The sequence below is a fragment of the Vombatus ursinus genome, unplaced genomic scaffold (genome assembly GCF_900497805.2).
Source record: "Vombatus ursinus unplaced genomic scaffold, bare-nosed wombat genome assembly UNPS02001287.1, whole genome shotgun sequence".
Taxonomy (NCBI): Eukaryota; Metazoa; Chordata; class Mammalia; order Diprotodontia; family Vombatidae; genus Vombatus; species Vombatus ursinus.
The window spans coordinates 12,945,568-12,965,322 of NW_020941065.1; positions in this window are offsets into that span (position 1 = coordinate 12,945,568).

Sequence of the window (19,755 nt, forward strand, 5' to 3'; positions counted from 1 at the left end):
AGACAGTCCTTCACACTATGTACACCCTTTTACCCAACAGTATCACTCCCAGTTTTATACCCCAAGAGATCAAGGAAAAAGGAAAAGGTCCTATATGTATGAAAATATTTAAAGCAATATTTAGTTTTAGCAAAGAACTGGAAACAAAGGAGTTTTCATCAATTGGAGAATGACTAAGCATTTTATTAATATACATACATAAGTGTAATGGAATTGGAATTTAAGAAATGGCACCTTAAGAAATGACAACACAATGTAATCTAACTAATCTATTTATTCAATGCTATCCCAATTAAATTACTAAAAAAATTATCTTACTGAGTTAGAAAAAATAATAACAAAGTTCTCTTGGAAGAATAAAAGGTCAGGAATTTCAAAGAAACCAGAAAAAAAAGATGTAAAGGAAAGAGATTCAGACCTTAAATTATTACATTGTTAAAGTATAAAGTGGATAATTTTGATTATTTTAAATTAAAAAATTTCTTGTATAAATAAAACCAATGTATCCAAGAATAGAAGGAATGCAGAAAATAGGGGAAAACTTTCATAGACAATCTGTCAAATAGGATATGATTAAATGTCAAATAGGATAGTGCTGTGGTGTAGGAAATAAAGAGCTGATTGATTTAGAAAAAAAAAAACATGGAAAGCCTTGGACCAATGAAGAAAGGTGCTATCTACCCTCAGAGAAACAGATGACAAGTGGAAATATGCGTAGTACGATCTTATAGTAATTGAGAGTATATGTGTACATATGTGTATGTTTATAGGTATATATATGTATTATATATCCACATTTAATTGTAACCTTCTTTGGTGAGGAGAGGGAAAAATAAAGTAGAAAGTGCACAGCAGAGAACAAAAGAAAATCTACAAGGAAGCAAAGAAAAGCTGGGAGGCTTTGAAAACAATGTGTAGTATTTGTTATATAGGTTTTCTTGAAATGTAAAGTTACTGCTTCATATTGAACCCTTTCTTATGTTCTTCTGTGTACATGAAAATGTTCTTTTTCTTTTCTTGTTTTGTATTTAAGTTTAAAATGAATTTAAAAATTTACCAAAAGATGACAAAAGGAACAGATTCAGAGAAATCTGGGAGGACTTCCAAGAATGGATGCAGAATGAAGTGAGCAGGAACCAGTAGAATAATTTAGATGATATCTACAATGTGGAGAAGGAAAATGGGCTGAAGGACTACAGAACTCTGATCAATGCAATGAACAGCCAAAGTTCCAGAAGGCCAATGATAAAGTCTGCTGCCCACCTCTTTGTAGAGAGGGGATGGAGTAGAGGTACAGAACCAGGCGTGCATTATCAGACACACACAATGTGTGAATTATTTTGTGTGACCTGCCTCCTTGCTGTTTCTCACACATGATACCGTCTCCCAACTCCATACCTTTTCAATGGCTTTCCACCATGCCTGGAATGCTTTTCGTTCCTCTCTGGGCTTCATTCTTGTCTCACTGGACTTTCTCTCTGACCACCTCAACCTCCTCACCCTCGAAGTTCACTCCACTGTGAGACTACTCATATGGAAAGTATACCTTGACCCTGCAGCCTCTTCCTCTGATTGGCTCATTCCTCCTAGGACTTCATCTTAAAGAAAGAGCCCAGATCAGCTGTGTGCTCTCTTCATTCCTCTTCAGACTTTACTCTTGACTCAGGATTTTTTCTATACACATGCTCCCTCCCCTCCCCCCCTCCCTTTTCAATTTCCTTTTATGTCTCATCTTCCTCCTTTAGAATGTAAGCTCCTTGAGGGAAGGTACTGTCATTCTTTCTCCTTGTATTTGTCTTCTCAGTGCTTAACACAGCACCTGGCACATCATTATCATCAATAATGAATAAGCCTACTATGTGCCAGGCATTGTGCTACAATTATTATCTTCTTTGATTCTCACAACAACCCTAGGAAGTAGGTGGTATTATGATTCTTATTTTACAAATCAGGGAAACTGAGGCAAGCAGGGGTTCAGTGACTTGCCCAGTTATACAGCTAGTGTCCGAGGCTGGATTTGAACTCAGGTCTTGCTGACTCCAGACTCAGTGCTCCATCCACCGCTCCACCTCCACTGTTACCCCAATAGCACATAGTAAATGCTTCAGAAATGGTGATTTGATTTCACTTTTCCTCCTCACTTACACTATTAGCTTCCTTGGACTTCTATAAGACTCAGTTAAAATACTACCTGCAGGAGGCCTTTCTTGGTCCTCCCCTCCCCAGCCTCATTGCTCGTGTCTTCCCTCTGAGACTATCCCCAATTTAGCTTGTCTCATTTGTTTGTACGTATTGTTTGCATGTTGTCTCCCCCAACAGGGACTCCTATTTCTGCCTTTCTTTGTAACAGCAGTGTTTAGTACATAAGTGCCTGGCACTGCTAGTTGACTGACTGATTAACTTCTCCAGTATCTTTGAAAGCATGCATATTTCTCACTGCTTAGTTCCATCTAGTCTTTTGACCTGACAATGGTTGATGGTAACATCACAGATTATAAAATGCATCATTGTGTCCTGGGTGTTCTCTATCCACTCCAAAAATACTAACTGGCATCCCCCAGCGCTCTAGGCAAATCTTTAATCAATGAAATCACTGGCACAGTCCCTATCCCTCTCCCTTGGTATTATTATTTTAAATAACAGTGAAAATGATCATCATTATAGAAGCTCTGCCCACGTCCTACAGTATAGAAATCTTTCTCAGTCCTCAACTTCTGGGTACACTGCTTTTATCTATTCAATCCATTATCCTTTCAATCTATTAGATTCAGCAGCTTGGAGAAACTCACATGACCTGCTATCTAATTTCTTTCCTCTCTTATAACTCCTCAAGACATTTTTTTTCCAGGAATTAATTTGACATTACTACATGTTGTTACTTGTCTTTGCCTTGGGCCAATAGCAATCTATTTCCCTGGAAAATCGAATACATTGTATTCCTTACGTTGACACGTTATCCGTTAGAATTAATTTGGAAAACTCTACATTGAATAATCAGTGAAACAGGTTTGGAAAAAGCACAGCATTATACCTTTATTGCAGAAGATATTTATTTCATTGGTTCCCAGAGAAACAAAACAACAATGGCGTATCATGTGCCATTTTCTGTTGGGCTAAGTAATGTTGTTAAGGAGGATCAGGTGCCCACGGCAGCATTCTCTTTCCAACACTTTCAACAGTGTTTTTATTTTAAAAGTAAAGGAATCTTTGTGTCTAGCCCTGGGATTTATTCTATTAGGGTTTATTGGTGACTGTGCTTGTTTTAGGAGGGTCAAGGTTGAATATGTCCAGGGGATGTTGATATGTTGTGGGGTGTGTGTGTGTGTGTGTGTGTGTGTGTAAAAATTGTTACTTGAGAGTGATCGAGAGGACTTGGGATGTTTAGCCCGGAGCAGAAAATACTTGGTGTGGGGAGGGTTATTTTAAATTCAATTCAACAATATTTAAAAAGCATTTCTTTTGAATACAATTCTGTTTCAGGTGCTGTGAGTGTACAAAGAGGAAAAACAATAAAATCCTTTCCCGGTCCTTCCCATCCCTTCCCTCCATCCTGTCACTGCTGGTGCCTTCTTTGTGAGATTACCTTACATTTACACAGTTTATATCTTGTATTTACATAGTTGTTTAAGTATATTGTCTCCTCTACTCAAATGTGAACTTCTTGAGGGCAAGGATTGTGTTCTTACTTTTCTTCATATTCTCAGCCTACAGTAGAGTGCCTAGAACATAGTAAGTGCTTAATAAATACTTGTTGATGATGGTGGGACTAGCTGTATGACCTTGGACAAGTCCCTTATCCACTTTGGGTCTCAGTTGACTCCTCTGTAAAATAAAGAAATTAGATTAGATGATGTCTAGGTTCCCTTCAAGCTCTAAATATATAATCCTATGTCCTCAAGGGGCTTTCAATCTAAGAGGGAGGGAGATACGTGTCCAAGTTTCCGAAAGCTAAGTATGCTAGGGACAGAGGCATGAATCCAGACAGTGTTTTGGGAGAATTTGGGGAGGGAGAGATCTTGGTGCTGTGGGAGCTCTGTTCAGATCTGTACACATTGTCTCCCCTAATAGAATGTAAGCTCCTTGAGGGCAGGAGCTCTTTTATTTTTGTCTTTCTGTCCTCAGCACCAAGAACTACTCCTGAAACGTGAGTAGGTGCTTAATACCATTGTCAGGGCTGTCATGTGAAAGAGGGATTAGCTTTATTCTGCCTGGCCCGAGAGGACAGAACTAGGAGCAATGTCTAGGACGTCCCAAAGAGGAAAAGCTGCCTGCCTCAGTTTCCCCATCTGTAAAATGGGGATAATAATATCACCTACCTCCCAACGTTGTTGTGAGAATCACATGGAATAATAATTATAAAGTACTTAGCACAGTGCCTGGCACGTAGTTACTGTTGTTTGTCCTTTGTTTTTGAAGAGGACCAATGGCATCACAGGTGATGTCTTAACTGTTGTGTGAATTGGATTTCAGTGAGGCAGAATTGCACAAAGTCGTTGGCCTTACTGTCTCTTCCCGAGTCATTGAAGTCCGGTGGCAAGACAACGGTCAGGACAACTGGTGATGGTCTGGGATGCAGTCGATGACCGTGGTGTCTTCTATGTCTGACAAACTTCTAAGAGCTCCACAGCACCTGCTTCAGCCACCTTCTTTGCCATTGGAACAAATTGTTCTCATCCATCCATTCCACTAGAGGAAATCATCACACGCTTGGGGTAGATGCCCCCTTAACTCACCAATGGGTCTGTGGCCTTTTGGTTACCCTCAGCTTGGTTTAGCCCTTCTGCCGAGATGGTTTCAACAGGGTATGGCCACTGTGCAAGGTAACAGCTTCTTTGAGCCACAGGTGCTATATAAATGTTAGCTATTTATCACCACTGTCACCACCACCACCACCACCACCACCATCGTCGTCATCATCATCATCATCATCATCCTCATCATCATCATCATCATCACCACCACCACCACCACCACCACCACCACCGTCATCATCATCATCATCATCATCCTCATCATCATCACCATTATCACCACCACCACACCACCACCACCACCACCACCATCATCATCATCATCATCATCATCATCATCATCATCATCACCATCACCACCACCACCACCACCATCATCATCATTACCACCACCACCACCACCGTCATCATCATCATCATCACCACCACCACCACCACCACCACCACCGTCATCGTCATCATCATCATCATCATCACCATCATCACCACCATCACCACCACCACCATCATCATCATTTTTTGACAGGATGTCTGCAAAACCTTCCTAACAATTAGACCTCTCCAGAAGAGGGAGGGGCCAAGGCCACAGCCACACATCAGGGATGTTGTTTGTAGAGGGACTTCCTGCTTAAGTTAGCAGTTGCTCTCCCTGAGTCGCCATCACCACAACATCAGCAGATTTGATTTTGGTTTCCAGTACCGTGAATTGCCCTTTTAGGGGTCCTGTGTTGTATCCAGTTTTGGGCACAATGTCTGAAGCAGGTAATTGATAAGACAGAGCAAGTCCGGAAGAGGAACCACAAAGGTGAAGGACCTCTCCTGTCCATAGCCTATGAGGTTTTCTAGAAAGCACTGCACATGTTTAGTGTGAAGATGACAAGACTCAGGAGGGACGTGGAAGCCAGCTTCAAGTATTGTAAGTCTATCATAGGAAAGAGCAAGTAGACTTGTTCTGCTCTGCCCCAGGGGGTTGGAGTCAGCTGCAACGGGAGGTCGAAGGTGCAGAGAGGCAGATTTAGGTTGCCAGGGTGGAAAGGGCTGTCTCTGGAGAGGGTGGACTCCCCCTTGTTGGAGGATTTCGAGCAGAGACTGGATGACCATTTGTCAAACATGCTGGAGAGAGATTCTTGTTGGGGTCCTGTTTGAATTAATGTGACCTCTGAGGACCCTTCTAGTTCTGAGATGCTGGGACTCTATGATTCTTCAACTATAAGTGATGATGATGATGATGGGTATTTTGTCCTCTCCATGAAAAGAGGGAAAGAAAGAAAGAGGGAGGGATAGGAAAAGGAAGGAAAGAAGGAAAGAAGGAGGAATGGAAGGGGGAAGGAAGGAAGGAGAGAAAGAAGGAGGGAGAGAGGAAGGAAGGAAAGAAGGAGGGAGAAAAGAAGTTAGGAAGGAAGGAGGGAGGAAGGGAGGAAGAAAGAAGGAAGAAAGGAAAGGAGGGAGGGAGAAACAGAAGAAGGAAGGAAGGAAGGAGTGAAGGAGGGAGGTCAGTTTTCCCTTCCTGCCTTGCAATGGTTCCCAGCAGAAGGGGGTGGGGAGACTTGCCTCCAGAAGGTGCCACAGGGTGTGTTCCATGATTCCAATGGAAGGTTGTACAATTTCCCCAAACAAAAGTAAATGTGCTTCAATTAAAAATGCGATAGCTGTGCACTTAGCCAATGTTCCTTAACAGGGAATCTGGCCGGCCGGAGGTCTGAATGAAGCTGGAGGTGTGACCCAGCAGCCTCCTCAGAAGCTTTGTACACTACTGTGTTCAGCCTCCCTCCTCCTCCTCCCCTGTGGTCTAAGGGGCAGCTGGATGACTACTTTGCCTGGCTTAGTGAAAATGCTTCTAGATCCAAGGATCTGCCTGAGCTTCTGACAGTCTGTGCAACTTGGACTCCTCTCCCTGGGCTTCAACCTCCTCCTTCGTAAAGCCAAGAGGCTAGATGGAATGATCCTCAAGGCCATACGACTATAATTTGGAAAAGGGAGGGGCTTCTCTGGGTTCATCTAGTCCAGCCCTGTAATTTTTACAGAATTGGAGACCCAGCATCCTGTCTTAGGGAGTTCAAGGGGCTTGGCCCAGGACAAACAACATTTCACACCCAGATTCTTAGACCACAAACCCAATCATCTTTCACTTTTACTCTGAGCCATCAAATAGATATCTAAAAGTGCTTGTGCCTTTGTGAGGGGCTATGGTGGAGGAGGAAAGGTCTTGGTCTTGAGAAATCCTTTTGGTCTTTTGTCTACCCAATCTAGAGCATTCTCCTGTCATGGCGGGTAGGGTTGGAGTGAGAGATTGCACTGTTGGATGGTGGAAGAACAATGGTGTAGACTCCAGATCTGAATTCTGATGATTATTACCTGTTTGACCTGTGTAAATCACTTAACCTATACCTGGGCCACAGTTTCTTCTCCTGTAAAATTGGATTTGACAGCCTAAATTTCAGAGCTATGACTTTATGACCCTCTGCTGTGGAGAGGAGTCTTTTCATATTTTGTACTTGTATCCCCAGTGCCTGGCACATAGTAGGGACTTAATATTTGTTGATTGATTGACAATCGCTCTGAGCCTCCTTTGTAAAATAATGAGGTTGAATTAGATGGTCTCTGTGGTCCCTTCCTATGCTAAATCTACGATCCTATAATCCTATCAGCTAGGATTCATTATAGTTTATTGCAATGTTTTCTGGGTCACGGACCCATTGGGCAGTCAGTCTGGTGAAGCTTGTGGACCCCTTCTCAGAATCATGTTTTTAAATGCATAAAATAAAATGCACAGGATTACAAAGGAAACTGACTATATCAAAGTCATCAGAATATTTTAAAGACAAGTTCATGGGCCCCATTTTAAGAACTCGTGGCATACAGGAAAGGGACAGTTGGGCAATCAGTGTCTGGTGTGTCAATGTGATCAGGAATGACGGGGGTGAGGCCATGCTTGTGTCTGGTTGGGGAAGCCTGTCCCCCTCCCTTGCAACTCAATCACCAAATATGTCCATGCTGTTCAGTCACTCCTGAGGCCTGCCCCTGGAAGTATCCGTCTCTAGGCCAAGCCTGGAGCTGGCCCCGACTATTTTTAGGAATGACTTGTCAACTCAGCTGCTGCTGTTATCACTCTGGGGTGTGGGGCCTGGGGCTGGGGGAGGGAGGAGAGGGAGCTGGTTGGTTTTTGCCACTCTCAGCCTCCTGCTTCCCTGCTGTCTGTAGGATCCCTCAGCTGCTAATAGAGACGCTCGACCCAGTGTGCCCCATTCCCCATTACCTGAATCCCAGTGTGCTGCTTACTAAAGAAGGTACCTTAGTTCTTTATTTGGGGGGGATGTGTATGGGGCAGTTTTCATCTCCAAATGGTATGCTTGGGAGGGTCCCATTTGCTGGATTCCTGACTCAAAGGGAGGACTGGAGGCCTATTTTTAGATTTTCCCTTTTTGTTTCGGTCACTTTAACTCTCTGGGCTTGCGGGGGAGAATGCTGGAGTAGGAATAGTAGGGACCTCTCATTTGGGTCCATTTCTAGACAAGTGAGTTTCAGCCCACTTGTTCAGAGCATGGTTATTTTCCTAGCTTTTTACATTTTTTCTCCTCTTTGGAGATAATAGGAAAATTGGACCACACGTTCTTAGGAGTCTGGTCTATGGGTTCTGTAATTTCCCCCACTATCACCCTCATGGAGGTCCATTCTGTGATTTCTCATTGCCTAGGTTCCAATTCTCCAGTCCAGTGGGAGTATAAGAGATTCTCCTAATTATTTTCCATGACTAGTTGGGCGCCAGCATCAACTGGGTTTCTCAGCATTTTCTTTTGACCCTAGGGCTCACTGGTGGCCTTTAAAATTCCAAGATCAGCTATTACTTTGAGTAGAGATTATAATATGGCAATGGTTTGCCAGTAACTGCTCCTGGACCCATTGAAGGCCCAGAGGAGAGAAGATTCATAGGTCTTGGGGAGAACCTGGATGGACTTTTACATAGAACCCCCCCCCCAGAGACAGTATCCTTGCTGTTCTTCTGCATGTGTAGTCTAGAAGGAGAATCAGGCAGGAGGCACCATGTCTGCCAAAGTTAGCTTCCGTCCACATTGGGATTGGAGGAGCTGGGTTTGGAGCTCGGGGCCTGGATGGCAGTGGGTCTGACCCTGGAAGGTGGTTTGGGGTACTTTCCTCTACAGGGCGGTTCAGAGGGCCTCTGGCCCCGTTGATGCACTCTCAAATGGGGTACAAGGTACTGCTGCCAGTTAAATGTTAGGAAGAAACAATGCTGTGTGTATGCTTCTTTCTTTCTTTCTTTCTTTCTTTCTTTCTTTCTTTCTTTTTCTTTTTCTTTTTTTTTTTTGGGCTAGTCAATGGGGTTAAGTGACATGCCCAGGGTCACACAGCTAGTAAGTGTCAAGTGTTTGGTCTGAGGTTGGATTTGAACTCAGGTCCTACTGACTTCAGGGCTGGTACTCTATCCACTGCACCACCTAGCTGTCCCATTTGTGCTTTTTTCTCCCTTTCCCAAAACATCCACCTGAAGATTATGCAATGGGACCAGGTAAAGAACCAGTAAAACCCCACTCCCCTATTCTTTTCAGGGAGAGGTATGTGCATGTGTTATGTGTGACGTGTGTATGTTGTATGTATGTTTATGTTGCATTTGTGGTATATATGTGTTGTGTGGGTATACGGAGGCTGGACCATGAACATAGAATATTTCATATACTGTCCCACATAGCTGATGTGTTGGGTTTCTATTTTTCATGTTTCTTTTTTAATCTTTGTTATAAGGAGTGACTTGTGGGGTAGGGGAGGGATATACTTAGAAATGAAGGTAGAGGGGACAAACCCAATAATATAAATACTATTTTAAAAATTAACAACAACAAAGTCAGTGCAGCCTCAGGGCCCAGCAAGAGGCAAATGCTGTGTGTCATTTCAGGGTTCTGGGCAAAGGGAAAAAGACCAAAGACCTCGAGTTAGAGAGCAAGACTGAAAGGAAATGTAAGGCTGTAGCATGTGTGTATATGTGTGTATATGTGTGTAGGTATATGTATATATGTATGTGTATGTATGGGTGCATATATATGTATGTATATGTGTGTATATGTGTGTATATATACATACATATATACCTGGATTCAAGAAGATATACTACATATATATCATATATATATATATATCATATATATATGTGTGTGTGTGTGTGCATGTACATAGATACATCTATATGTGTGAACTCAGGTTTTTCTGAGTCTAGGTATCTATCTATGCATGCATGTGTGTCTATACATATGTATATGTGTGTATAGTTTATCTATATGTATATCTTATGTGTATATGTGTTTATAAACATGTGTGTGAACTCAGGTCTTTATGAATCCAGCCATCTTTACGCACCCATGCGTATGTGTGTAGATAGTTTATATGTGAATATGTATTTTGATATGTGTGTATATATGTGTGGATAAACACATGTGCTGTGAACTCAGCTTCTGAGTCCAGGTGTGTGTGTGTGTGTGTGTGTGTGTGTGCGCGCGCGCGCGCACGCATGTGTACACATATCTATGCACACACATAAACATATGTATATATACACATATACATATATACACATACATTGTATAATATATAATATTATGTGTGCATACATGTGTATATGTGTGCACATGTACAGACATATGTATTTAAGTAGAGTTAGGAAGACCTGAGCTCAAACCTGACCTCAGACACTTACTAGCTGAATGTATGTATATGTATATGTATATGTATATGTATATGTATATGTATATGTATATGTATATGTATATGTATATATGTATATATTGGTAAATACAAATGTACCTGAAAAGTCAGGAGTAGAAAACACAAATCCAAATATCTGGGGGGAGGGTTAGGGTCCTAGCAGCTGGGGGGCTCAGCACGGGCCTCCTGTAGGAGGCAGTCCCTGAGCTGCGCTGGACGTTGGGATTTTAAGGGGCCGAGGAGAGGAAGGAGAGTATTCCAGGTATGGAGGGGAATGTACATTAGTATATACATATACATTTGTATATACATATACATACATATATGTATATACATGCACACACACATATAAATATCCATACACATACTATATATATATACCTACACACCTGAATTCACATACACATATACATGTATGTGCGTGTGTGTGTATATCTATATCTATATCTATATCTATATCTATATCTATATCTATATCTATATCTATATCTATATCTATATACACATGTATGTATGTATACATACTCGTATGTGCCTGTACTCAGGAAAACCTTAGTTCTAATTCAGCCTCAGACAATTACTAGACATACAACCCTGGACAAGTCATTTAACCTCTGTCTACCTCAGGTTCCTTGTCTGTAAAATGAGGATGATAATAGCATCTATCTCTTGGGATTCTTGTGAAGGTCAGGTGAGGTATTTGTACAGTGATTGCTAACCTTACTGCGCTATTATTATGGTCGTTATTTTTCCATCTTCTATTTCCCAGTAGAATCTAAGTTCCATGAGGACAAGGACCGTTCCCTTTTTCCGTTTGTGTCTCTAGTGCCAGGCACATAGGGGGCGCTTCACAATGTTTGGATGACTACCAGGGTCTGGCCCTTGCCTTCGTCTCTGCCATCTTGGGTGGATGGCTGTTCCTTTCCTTCTTGTAGATCATTTTGTGCATAAACTCCATAAGCTTCCTCGACGCTTCTCCCTTCTATTTATCCCCCTTAGTTTCATTGAATTCTTATGATGTAACAAAGACCAAAACACTGAATTGGGGGTCTAGAGACCCAGATCCTAGTCTAGGCTCCTTATCACTGGATCCCCATTCAGCCACCTGGGTGAACCGTCTACACCAAATCACCCCTGCTCTGATTTTGCCTCTTGTTTGGTCTCCTGTGGCCACGGAGAGTGTTCCCCAGTGCTCACCGCATCCGTTTAGAAACCTGATGACCCAAACTAGATGTGGTATTCCCTTTTAGGGTCTGACTAATACAAAGCAGACTTCAGAAGACACAGGAGGCTCATCTGTCTACTCCTGTGGCATTTCAAGTTGAGTGCAGAGGGACCAGAAGCATCGGAGAGATGTCCTTGGGCTACCAACAGAGAAGCTTTGGCCATGGTTCCATGAGGCTGAGGCAACCTCTCAATCCCACATTCAGTTAATTCTTTGAAATAAGTGACCTGTTGTTTGACATGGAGAGGCAAAACTAAAACCAAAAACAAACAAAAAGAAAAAGAACAAAAAAGCATTTGATGGACTCAACTTGTCGGTTCTTAACCAGGGGACCCATGACCGTGCTGCCAATATGGGCCTGCAATACTCCATTGTTATTTGTGTAATTTCAGGAGGCTCCCCCTTCAACCCCCACCACACCCTCACAAAGGGTAGCCTGGCAGGCAGTTCTTTTGTTTTTTAGATGGAAATGAATTTCTTTTCGTTATTTGAAGAGTTGGGGGAAAATTTTCCTGTCTCCTTGCTTGAAATCATCGGAGTACTACCAAACCAAACTTGGGAACCAAAGACTGCTAGAGCTGGGGGGGATCTTAGGGTTCAGCTCCCGCGGCCCAGAAAGCACAATGAGATAGACTCCATTGAGAAGGGAGTCCCTTATTGCTGGAGATGGTTGAACTCGATATGGTCTCGAGGCAGTGTAGGCTATTACCAAACAGCTAAGGAGATGCATTAAGAAGGCATCCTCACAGTCTGGTATTAGGGAAAGGACAGTCTACTGCCTTAGCCAGACCCTCTCCAAAATAGACCCCACATTCTAAAGAAGGACATTGGTCAGTCAGAGAGGGTCTCGTGATCATGCCGTCTAAAGATCAATGGAAAAAAATGAGATTATTTAATCTGGAGAATTAAAAACTTGGGGGGTGGGTCATGATAATTTACTACCTGCTTGACTCTGGCCAAGTCACTTAACCTCTGTGGGCCTCATTTTCTTCATCTCTAAAACAAAGTGTTTGGATTAGATGCGGTCTTTTCCAGCCCCAAACCTCTGACTCTGGCTTTATGAATGTTTGAAAAACATTTCATAGTATGTCTTTCATACTATGTATATACATAGTATATATTTCATAGTATGGAAGAGGAATTGATTTTTTCTACTTGGCACCAGAAGGCAGAAGCAGGAGCATGCATGAGGCTACAGAGAAATGAATTGAGGCTTGAGGTTGGGACAAACTTCCCAACAATGAGAGCTATCCCAAAGTGGATTGGGTTGCCTTAAGAGGTGGTGAGTTCCTCATTACTGGAAGTCTTCAAGTGGTTGTCAGGGGCACTGTAGAGGGGACTATTGTTCAGGTCTGGGTTGATTTGGATAAGATGGCGCTCAGGGGTCCTTCCCACTCAGAGATCCTGTGATTGTCTCTTCTAATTCTGAAGTTATAATCAATGATTATAACACTAGACTTAACTAGGGATATAGGTGGGTCTAGGACATTCCAGCCTATAATTTTAATTGAATTGTAAATTCCAGCTTCTGTCTCTCCAAGCTGGAGTTCAGATTCCTGAGGGAGGGCTTCTTTCTTGTCTTGAAGGTTGACACAATGGAGGAAGGGTTAAGGTTCAGTTCTCCTTTGAACAAAGGCAGCTCAGGGAACCGCACTATCTCAACAGCTGCCCTCAGCATCGGAGCTGGCTCAGGCATCTTGTAAGCAGAATGAAGAGCTCTTACACACACATCCACAAGCATGAGGCTGAATGAGCCCCACGACCCATCCATCTGAAATCCACCCCCTTCACCGCCCACAGGAGCTGACTCACTTGGTGTCTCTTTTGTGATTTTTTTTTTTCACTCTAATTCACATTGTGTTGTTGCCTGACATTTCATTATGTGAAGGAAAAGTCTCAGGCTGTGTAGGAGAAAACCCTCTGGAAACTAGCAAGGTGTGATTAACCCATCATTGACTGATTTTCCATCTCAGAGCTGCAGGGATGTCAAAGTTGAAGGCTTCTGGGATAAATACCTCTGGATGATGGAGGAGGGTTTGGATTCTGAGAACCTGGGCTTGAATCTTGGCTCTGCCACCTACAACCTGGGAGACCTTGTGAAAGTTGCTTAACCTCTGTGGGTCTCAGTTTCCTTATTAGTAAAATGAAGACCTTGAACTAACTGACCTCTAAGATCTCTTCCAGCCCTTAATCTCTGATCCTAGGTTCCCCTGAGGCACTCCCCTTAATCCTTCATTTAACATTTCCATTACAGAGAAGCACTTTCCCTCTCGCTGCCCCTCTCTCTCCCTCTTTTTCTCCTTCACTCCCTCTCTCCTTTTCTCTGTCTCTATCTCTGTCTCTCTCTCCCCCTCTCTCCCTCTCTTCCTCTCCCCCTCTCTTTTTCTCCTTCCTTTCCTCCCTCCTTCCCTCTGTCTGTCTCTGTCTCTCCCTGTGTCTCTGTCTTTCTCTGTCACTCTGTCTCTCTCTCTATCTCTGGGTGTGTGTCTGTCTCTCTCTTTCTGTCTGTCTCTCTCTCTGGCCCTCTGTCCTCTCTCTGACTCTCTCTCCTCTCTCTGACTCTTTTTTCTTTCTGTTTCTCTCTTTCCTGTTTTTCTCTGTCTCTCTTCTCCATGTCTCTCTCCTCTATGTCTCTCTCCTCCCCTTCCCTGCCCTCCCCAACACATCACGCCATATATACAACCTGCAGGGGATTTGGAGGCAGGCTTTGGCACAGCTGTCCCTGATCCTTCCAAAAGCCCCCTTTGTGTCTAGGCTCATGTGGAATAGTAAGAAGGGCACTGGATTGGGAGTCAAAGGACCTGAGTTTGAATCCTGGTTCAGTCACTTACTACCTGTGTAACTTGGGCAAGTTTCTGGCCTTCTCTCAGTTTCCTTGTCTGTTAAATGGGGGAGTTGACCTAGATGAGGTCAGTGACCCCTTCCAGTCCTGGTTGCCCAGTGCTACATCGATGCCAGCCTTTTCTTTGACACCAGAGCGGGGCATGAGTTTTAATTCAATGGAGCAAGGGTTGGTTAGCTTCAGGGGTGAAGGAGGATCAGATTTTCAACTCAACAAGACAGATCAATGCTCATTGTAATTTTTGCTTTGTCTCATTCTCAATAAGTAAGCATTTATTAAGCATTGGCTGCTGTCTGCGCTAGACGCTCTGCTAATTGCACCACAATACAAAGACCAGAACAAAGCCTCTGCCTGCAAGAAGCTTACATTCTAATGGGAGGAAACACGTACAAATATGAGTACATAAAAACTATGCACAAGAAAAAATCCACATTGGGGAGGGAGTACCAGGAACTGGGGGGGTCAGGACAGGTTTGAGCTGGGCTTCGAGGATGCTTTCAGGAATGGGGGGCAGCCAGTGCTCAGGCCTGGAAGTCGTGGATGAGTAAGAGCAGAAATGCTGGTGTGGTTGGGATGCGGAGGGCATGAAGCGGGTAATCTATAATCAGCCAGGAGAGAGACTGGACGCAAATCGCAAAGGGGTTTACAAAGCCTGCCGGAAGAGGCTGTATCTCATCTTAGAAGAGGCCATAGGGAGCCAGGGAAGGTGTTTGAGCAAGGGATTGACACAGGACTGGATCCCCCTAGTCTTCCTCTCCTTGATAGTACCCGGCAGGGTTTTATGGAGATTCCAGACGCTGTCAGGACTTTGCAGCTAAGCTGCCCATGATGGCATCTGGGCTGGACCTGCATAGGTAGATGTATGTGTTTACTGTAGACTTAAAGGTCCTTGATATAGATGTTTTATTTCTTTTTTTCTTTTGGTTTTGGAGGCAATGGGGGTTAAATGACTTGCCCAGGGTCACACAGCTAGCAAGGGTCTGAAGCTGGATTTGAACTCAGGTTCTCCTGACTCCAGGGCTGGTGCTCTATCCACTGAGCCACCTATATTTCATTTTTTGATACAGATGTTTTCTAAACGGCCCTCCCTGGGCCTGGTTTAACTTCTTCTCTGCCTCCAGTCCTGTCCCCACATCCTGGATGTCTGTGATAAATTCAGTGAAACCTCTGCTTAGTTCAGGCCCAGGAATACTGGCCTGGGAGTCCATCTGTGTTCCTGACAATGGGAGGAGGGAGGGGGAGGATGGAGACACCAGGGAGGCCTGAGGAGGACAGCCTGCCCCTGGCTTGCCGTCTTCTTGAGGCTGATGCTGCTTCTAGCTAGGAAGGGTGGGACATTAGGGACATGGAGCCAGGGCTTCTCCCAGCTGAGGTCAGTTCTGAGGAAGCTGGCCGGGAATCCTAGCCAAGGTGGATGGAAGGAGGGGATGAGGGTAGGGGGAGCTGTGTCCCGTCAGAATCTATTCATAACCTGTGGGTGTCTCCCCAAGTCGTGTCACCGGCCTGATTCCGGCCATGAGTCATAGAGATGAACTCTGCTTTAGCCCTGGGGGGTGCACTGGGAGGTGGGACGGATTCCTTCCTGCTCCGCTCCACCTCCCTCCTTCTCCGCCCCCCCCCCCCCCAGACATAGTGCGGGACCTCAAGAACTGGGACTTCCCAGATTGCATCCAGAAATACCACTTTACACAGGGACTCATCTTCCAGGGAATCTCTGCAAAGTTTGCATGTATTGGACCTGAGGTGCCGCCTAGTGGCCCTTCTGAAAATTCTAAGCAAACATCTCTGCTTCCTCTGTTAGACAATCAATTAATGAATCAATAAGCGTTTATTAAGCTCCTACTATGGGCCACTGTGCTAGGGGCTGGGGAACAAAAATAATATTAACAAAAGTGAAATGATCTTAGCCTTCCAGGAACATACATTCTTGGGGAGGGAGAGAGCAAGGTGATTTGGGGAAGGTGGGGCACTGACTGAGAGATACAAGTGGAGGGAGAGAGAATAAGCATTTATTAAGTGCCTACTACGTGCCAGGCACCGTGCTAAGCACTTTACACATATTGCCTCATTTAATGCGCACAACAGCTCTGGGGGGCAGGTCTTATTTTCATTCCCATTTTACAGATGAGGGAACTGAGGCATATAGAACGTGAGTTGGCCAGGATCATGTATCTAGTATGCATCTGAGGCCAGATTTGAACTCCGGCCTTCCAGGATCCAGCACTGTATCCACTGCTTCATGTAGCTGCTGAAAATAATCTTCCTAAAGCCTAGGTCAGACCTTCTGGTGCAGTGGGTAGAGCAGGGAGACCAGAGTTCAAATCTGACCTCAGGCACTGAGTAGCTGTGTGACCTTGGACAAGTCACTTAACCTCTGTTTATCTCTTTTCTTATCTGTAAAATCAGGATGATAATAGCATCTGCCCTACGGGGTTGTGGTGAGGTTCAAATGAGACAATAATCATAAAATGTCTAGCATATTTGTCCCTGTTGTCATTTCAGTTGCGTCTGATTCTTCATAACCCCATTTTGGGGTTTTCTTGGCAGAGATTTTGGAGAGATTTGCCATTTCCTTTTGCAGCTCATTTTTCCAGATGAGGAAACTGAGGCAACCAAGGTGAAGTGACCTGCCCAGGGTCACACAGCTAGTAAGATTGAACTGAGGTCTTCCTGACTCCAGGCTCGGCAGTCTATCCACTACACCACTTAGCAGCCCTACTGTGTACCTGGCACATAGTAGTTGCTATTTAATTGTTAGCTATTATTGCTCAAGAAGCTACAATGGCTCCCCATTACCTCTAGAATAAAATTCAAATTCTTCAACCTGGCATTAAGACTCCTCGAACTCTAGTTCCAACTGATCTTTCTAGACTTATTGCACGTCACTTCTCTCTACCCATTTTTTGTTCCAGCCAAACTGGACAATTAGCTGTTACCTGAATTCTGCCTCCTAACTACAGCCTCACTCACCATCTCCTGCCTCCATGCATTCCCACAAGCCATAACCCCCTCCCGGCATGCCATCCCATCTTAATATCTTTCCTTGAGCTGCAGTTCAGGTGCCTCTTTCTCTGAAAAACCCCCCTTCATCCCTCTAGTTGCTCTGACTTTTTCCACCCTCAGATTACCTTGTATCATGTTAGATTTATCTTCGATCCTTTCTTACCTCTTCTACCCCCCCCTCCCACCATGTTAGAGAGTAAGCTCCTTATGGCAGGGACTATTTTGTTCATGACTTTGTATCTGTCCTCGGGGCCTTATACAAATCTATAACACTCAAGATCTTTACTTTCAAAGGGTCAACCATATCCCAAGTGGGACAGCAGGGATTTGGGGAGGAGGGAAGTTCCTTAGGCAGAAACTAGAAATGATCAGGCAGAGATAAAAAAGTGGCCAGCCGAGACGAGGAGATGAGGGAACTGTCTAGGTCAGGGGTGTGGTGGGCTGAGCGACTGTTGGGGGTGCAGGCCTGGAGGGGATACTTTTTCTAAGTCCTCACAGTTCAGCAGTGTTCTCTCTCCCCCCTCTCTCCCTCTCCCTCTCTCCTCTCTTTTCTTCTCCTCTCTCTCTCTCCTCTCTGTGTCTGCTCTCTTCTCTCTCTTCTCTTCTCTTTTCTTCTCTCTCTCTCTCATTCTCTCTCTCCCCCTCATTCTCTCTCTCCCCCTCATTCTCTCTCTCTTTCCCTCCCTTTGTCTCTCTCTCTCTGTTTGTGTGGGCATGTGGGTTGCTATGATGGAAGACTTCCTAGGTGGGGCTAGAGACGCTTTTTGAAAAGACGTCACCTGGGAAATAAGTTTCCATGACTGCACATGTATGACCTGTATCAGATTGCTTGCCTTCTTAGGGAGTGGGAAAGGAAGAAAGGGAGGAGGAAAATTTGGCATTCAAAATCTTATAGAAATGAAAGTTGAAAACTAAAAATAAAATAAAGGAAAAGATTCAGAAGATAATCATAACTGAGTAAAGTCATAAAAGCAAATGTTAATTAATAAAGCAAGCTGCTTTCTTTAGCCAAGAGAAGGCTAAGGAGTGACATAATCAATAATTTTCAAAAATGATGGAAGCCATTAGTAACTATTAAAAAAGAGAAAAGATGCCACATGGAGACTGTTTTTAAATCTTCCTGAATCATAGAGTGACAGAGCTGGAGAGCCCTCAAGAAATCCATTTTTCATCTCTTCCCCACTGGAAAATTGAACTGTCCCTGGATTTTGATAGACCAGCTTTGGCCTTGAAGGGGTCTTCCATTCTGATGGGGGAAAACCACACATAAAGAAAAGCTAGACTGGAGGTGGGGATGGGGTAGTGCCTGGGCATCCACCAGGTCTCACAGCAGTCCTGGAGCCCTCTCCTCTTCCCGATTCCCCTCAGCATGTTACCTTTTCCTGGTCGAGTGGAAGCTGTGGAGGCCAAAGCCTGACTTTGATTTTCCATTTGAATCTCTAGCACTTAGCATGGGGCTTTTAATAAATGCTTGCTCTATCTATCTGTGACAATTAAAAAGATTCGAGAGACAGTTTCTGGGTAATTTCATCATTTTATTAATAAAGGCAGCAGATTATTAATAAAAGGATAGTCATTGAGCCATCTCTCTTAGACCAAAGACCCCTAATGTCGGTGGGGTCATAGTTTATATGCCCTTTGAAGGGTAGGTATTCCTGAGGGATAGATATCAATTCGGATTGGTTAACACAATGGGAGGTATGGGCTCTATTAAAGTGAAGGTCTTGGGGTACTTGAATTAGGTCTCTCAGATCTTGGTCAAAGAGACATCAATTTCCATATCTTGATACATCTTGATAATAGGGAGAATCAACCTTTCCCCAGACCTGTCTGAGCAAACACAATGAGCAGAAATACACCCATTAGCCCAAACTTAGAATTTCTTTTACTATCTGATTAGATCTTGGCCTGGGTAAATCTCTAAGAGAGATTTTCCACACTGGTTGGTTTCTGGATAAGGAAGTAGAAAAGGTGAAAAATCTGGGTCCTAATACAATAATTAGTTATTAACTATAAGAGAGAAACATTCATTTCTCACATATCTATCTGTCTATCTATCTATCTATCATCTATCTATATCTTTCCTCCATCTGTCCATTCCTTTCTTCTTTCTTCCTTCCTTCCTTTTTTCCTTTCATCCTTTTTTCTTCCTTCCTTTCCTCCTCCTCCTTTCTTCTTCTTCTTCTTCTTCTTCTTCTTCTTCTTCTTCTTCTTCTCCTCTC